The sequence below is a fragment of the Rosa chinensis genome, chromosome 6 (genome assembly GCF_002994745.2).
Source record: "Rosa chinensis cultivar Old Blush chromosome 6, RchiOBHm-V2, whole genome shotgun sequence".
Lineage (NCBI taxonomy): Eukaryota > Viridiplantae > Streptophyta > Magnoliopsida > Rosales > Rosaceae > Rosa > Rosa chinensis.
Window position 1 is genome coordinate 17,694,707 of NC_037093.1, and position 5,538 is coordinate 17,700,244.

Here is a 5,538-nt window from a genome sequence, read left to right on the forward strand (position 1 = left end):
CGGTGATTCCAATATCGATATCAAGGATGACTCAAATGTATGTAATGCACTAATCCACTAGGAACAAATATTGCCGAATGAACAATTAATAAATACTTTATACTGCTTCTTTGGTGTAGTCTTTCCCAAATCACTATGGACAACAATTCATATGACATTCAACTTGAAGGAACTTTATACGTGTCCAGTAAGGATACTTTGGCTCCACAAGATAGCAAATTAGCAATGGCCTTAACACCATTATAAGATGCATGATATTCATATGTTGGCATAATTAAGGATTTCCAATATCAATACCCTTCTTTACAAAACAAAGCTCACGACAATTGACTAATTGACTGAAACCATAATCAGATTCCTAACATCTAAATCAGTATTTCTTAAACTCCACAATTCCATACACATTTTATGTCAAAGTTCCAGGTAACATATATGCCGCTCTGAATGATTATCAATTATAATCCTAAGACATAATTCCATGGTCACAGTCCCATAGAATCCTACTAGCGCAAATCCAAATGAAATTCCAGAACACTACCTCTTCTTTTGAGAATCACGAGGACAAACCCTTATCAAATTTTGCTGTTGTATTGGAACTGATCTCAAGCACCAAGTTCTGAGCTTTCCAATCTTCACAACAAGCAAATTTAAATGTTCAAGTTTTGCACAATGGATTATGGAATTCGTATTAACAGCAGAAACTCAACTCAACAGGGAAGAACGAATTTACCTCTGTTTCCCAATTTCAGCAAATAGAGTTACATTTTCCCCGATGGTGTTCCACTTCACAAGTTCTGAAATTCAACACAACCAAGTCTATATTCTCGTTGTAGAACTAAATTCAGTATCGAAATCGAACCAAGACACCCCAAAACAACAGTAGAGCACAGTAACTCCGGCGGTGGCCGTGTGCAGCTAAAACACCAATTCTTCCAAATCTTAACCGAAATCAAAATGCAATTACATATTCTTGTAGAGCTCGAAAAGAAGATAAAGTTTCGTACCTCAGTTGCTATCGTCGGTGACTGGAGTTGCCGGAAAATGCATCGAAACCTCCGTAGCTTTCGGACCTCGTTTTGCTATCTTGGAGGTTTGGTTGAGCTTTGCGCCGTTGAGGTAAAGAGAATGCCGCCTGATCGTCGCCGTGAATCGAGCGGAAGGTGGAGATATTGCCGGATCGCCTTCTCGGGTTTTCGGGTCGAAGAAATGGGTCCAGAGGCTTATGGGTTCTCCGATCAGACTTGGGTTTATATATATACAAATACAACGGTCGCCATTAGACGATAATTAGAATCTGCGGTCCAAATCGCACGGCCAATTTTCTTTTCCTTTTTTATTTTTTTAATTCTCCAAACTTCCGAAATTTGTAATAAATAGCTCCAAAGTTCGAAAAATTCCACGAAAATTATGAGAGACTCTTTGTGACACTTATTTTATCATCGAGTTCTCAAATTGGAGATTCCCTTTCAAGAAATTTCTGAAAAATGTTGCTTGTGACATCTTAGTAGTTGTCTAAATAATAAAAGTAATCACAAATAATTTCGTCTCAACTCTATTAAATTTTACGGGGTCTTACATTTAATAGTTTGACAACACCCATTTACAGCCCTTGGAAAAAAAAAAAAAAAAAAAAAGGATCTAAACAGTATTTCAAAATTTTTATGGGGTAAACTAAGTATGAAATGAAAGTTATTTAACTAAAACAAAATATATAATTTATCTCTTCTTTTAAGGAATACTAATATAATTAACTTCTTTCGCCCGGTACCTCTCCGTCAAGTGGTTTTTCTCAGACAAACTCTCCTATCTACTGCACGATCTTTTTCTTCCATTACCATTCTTCATCTCCCATAATTCCACACCATATCAAAAGGTAATATGCACTCTGGAACAACTAGAATCGCTCTTTTTTCTGAGCCAGTTTCTCTACCACCGTGAACCCCAGTTAAATTCAAGTATTAGGAGGACCCAGGTACTCTCTTTTGGACCTAGGAAACAGCTCCCAGATATCTTTTTTTCATTTTGGAAGATATATACATGAGCGAATCAATTAACCTATTGATATTGGAAGACGCAAAAGATTCTTCTGCTGTATCATTTATGGGTCTAATTATGAGAAAGGGTCATTCGAGCTAATCTAAATAGGTACCATGTTTACTTATGGACCCCCACGTCGTTATATTTCATTTAGGATTAGGAATATGCGTAATCAGACTTGCTTTTTTCATATCTCTTGTTATTTGAGTGTAGACATAAGAAATTTAATGAAAATAAAATTCATTAAATGAATCGGTTAATCTTTGAAATTTTGACTAAACAAGCTTAGTTGGCACATGGATCTTACAAAAGGTACATGTGGCTCATACGTCACTAAAATTATGTGAGCTTCGAGGATTATACATGTCAAAACACAAGTAATCCATCGATTGAATGATGAGGAAGTATCAATTGTGGAAGCGTCAATTTATCGCTGATTGATTGTTGCTCGAGTTAAGCATTTAAAGCGGATCAATCGTATTAAACTGATTGATCTCGATGAAAATCAAGCATCAAATACAAATATCGATTAGATGAAATTGTTTAATTCTGATTGAAATCAAGTATTAAATTCAAATATCAATCAAATTAAATTGTTTAATTCTTATTGAAATCAAGTATTAAATCAAATCAAATCATATTTGATTGGCATATTCCTTAAATAAAAGGTAATTAAATCAACGAATTAAAAGTGATTGATTTAATTACATATTTACGGAATGTGATTAATGCTATGTCATGAATGCATTCCAAATTGAGGGAGACATCGACATTATAAATACCCCTTCTCAAATCAAGAGAAAGGAGGACGACAGACAGACGCAAGCAGACGGAAGAAACCTCTTCAAAGCTCAGAAGTCTCCCAAACTCGTGAAGAACCATCAAGCTGCCAAATAGCCGGTCTCTTTACCTCACCGACTTCAGACAAACAAAGGAAATCACCTGCAAGCTCAGAAGTCGTCAAACTCGCGGAAAATCAACAAGCACCAAGAAAAAGTGCCGATTCGTCCGTCGTCAAAGCCATGCTCGCCATGTGACACCTCTAGTGGTTCAGGTCTGATCAAGATCAAGCCTTTTCAGCTCTTGATCATCTGTCGTCTTCAAGTTGTCAACAAAGCAAAGCTTTTGCCAAGTTGTTCATCAAGCTCGTGGAGAATCAACAAGCACTAAGCACACGTGCCGATTTATCCACCATCAAAGCTAAAGAGCACTCACCACGTGACATCGCTCGTGGTTCAAATCCGATCAATAGCAAGCCTCTGCATCCCTTGATCAACCACCTTCTACAAGTCGTCAACAAAGTAAATCCTCTACAAGTTCTTCATAAAGCCCATGGAGAATCAACAAGCACCAAACACACGTGCTGGTTCATCCCCTACCAAAGCCGAAGAACGCCCACCACGTGACATAACTCGTGGCCTAAATCTGATCAAGATCAAGCCTCTATAGCCCTTGGTCAATCGTCTTCCTCAAATCGTCAACATAACAAGAAGTTCACACTACAACCATTCGATTCAAGATCAAGTGCTTGCCACCCTTGGATCAAATCAACGTCGGAGATCGAATCAGAGGAGATTCTTGTGAAAGAACATCTACAGAGATTGTAACCCTCAAATTCATTAATAAAAAATTATATTATTTTGTACACGTGTCTTTCTTTCATTCATTGCATGATTTTCGTGTTTACATTGGGATGAGACCATTATCATCTCATCTCTTTTGACTCTTATTGTTTCATCAGAAATTGGACAGCTAAGAAAATTTCTTGTTGACTTACATACTTACTTAAAAACAAAGAAACTAAAACCCGTTGCCTTAGACCATTTTCAGCAATGCTAGCCATTTTTTAATCAAATTTTAGCCAAAGTAGCTAAAAAGTCATTTTAGCTAGCCACTTTAGAAATATGTCTGCATCAGTGCTCTCTATTTTAGCTAGTTTTGAATTTATATAATTTTTTAAATGAAGATTAAATAGTTTAAATATATTTATAAATTACATATTGTTGTAAATTAAAGAGAGCCTCAAGTTGTAAATTAAAGAGAGCCTCATTTTAGGAGCGAGATAGCTAAAAGTTATAATGGAGAACCACTTAGAGCATCTTTAGCAATGCTAGCCATTTTTGAGTCAAATTTTAGCTAAAGTAGCTAAAAAGTTATTTTAGCTAGCAACTTTAGAATTACGTCTGCATCAATGCTCTCTATTTTTGCTAGTTTTGAATTTATATTATTTTTTAAATGAAGATTAAATTGTTTAAATGTATTTATAAATTACATAAAATAACTTAAAAGGAATGTTTTAAATTATAGAGAGCCTCATCCCGCTCTCTATATTTAGGAGCGAGATAGCTAAAAGTTATAATAGAGAGCCACTTAGGAGTCTGGTGTAGCTGCTAAAATAGATAAAAAGTTAAACATGCTCTCCAAAATAGCTAAGGAGCCAAAATAGAGAGTCTGCTAAAGATGCTCTTAGGAGTCTGGTGTAGCTGCTAAAATAGATAAAAAGCTAAACATCCTCTCCAAAATAGCTAAGGAGCCAAAATAGAGAATCTGCTAAGAACATCTTTAGCAATGCTAGCTATTTTTTAGTTAAATTTTAGCTAAAATAGCTAAAAAGTCATTTTGGCTAGCCATTTTAGAAATACGTCTGCATCAGTGCTCTCTATTCTAACTAGTTTTGAATTTATATTATTTTTTAAATGAAGATTAAATGGTTTAAATATATTTATATGTTATATAAAATAACTCAATAGGAATGTTTTAAATTATAGAGAGCCTCATCTCGCTCTCTATATTTAAGAGCGAGATAACTAAAAGTGATAATAGAGAGTCACTTAGGAGTCTGGTGCAGCTGCTAAAATAGATAAAAAGCTAAACATGCTCTCTAAAATAGCTAAGGAGCCAAAATAGAGAGTCTGCTAAAGATGCTCTAAAGATGCTATTACCACTTGGCCACACTCCATTTATTTCTATTTGACATTAAGAAACACTAATATTGGTAGGAGTTATTTGTCATCTCCAATCTAAATATCTATTATTTAAAAAATGGATCACTAGAATTTTTATACATGTAGATAGAATGAATTAAATTGAATTTATTGATCATTACATATTATTCAACTGAATTTATATCCAATCTAAATATCTATTACTTATAAAATGGATTACTATAATTTATATTCATGAAGAGTTGAAACCTTAGCTTAGGGTTTTGTACAAGTCGGCAACGACATACCGTGGTCTGACCCCGGTTGTGATAACCTGGATTTTCGTTATTAATTTTCTAAAATTAATAAGGGACCGGTTTGTACAATTTCTTTTTCTTGTGCTTTATTTTAGTGTTATTTGGGTAATAGAATTATTTCGGAAGAATAAATGCTTGGAAACACTTTGTTTTTGAGAGCTTAAGGGTCAACTTTTTATACGTTTCGATTTTGAGAAAACCTTTTACACAAGTCGTAGAACGCGTCGATACAAGTTTGTGGACATGTAGCACGCGAAAAT

General features: G+C 34.9%; 1 long non-coding RNA gene across 1 annotated transcript; it reads right to left on the minus strand.

The window, feature by feature from the left end:
* Positions 1–205: 205 nt before the first annotated feature.
* LOC121049751 lies at positions 206–1,201 on the minus strand. Its single transcript, XR_005801227.1, has 3 exons — positions 1,005–1,201; positions 731–794; positions 206–630 (listed from the first exon to the last, which is right to left on the minus strand). It is a non-coding gene; the product is annotated as an uncharacterized LOC121049751 (long non-coding RNA).
* Positions 1,202–5,538: the final 4,337 nt, after the last annotated feature.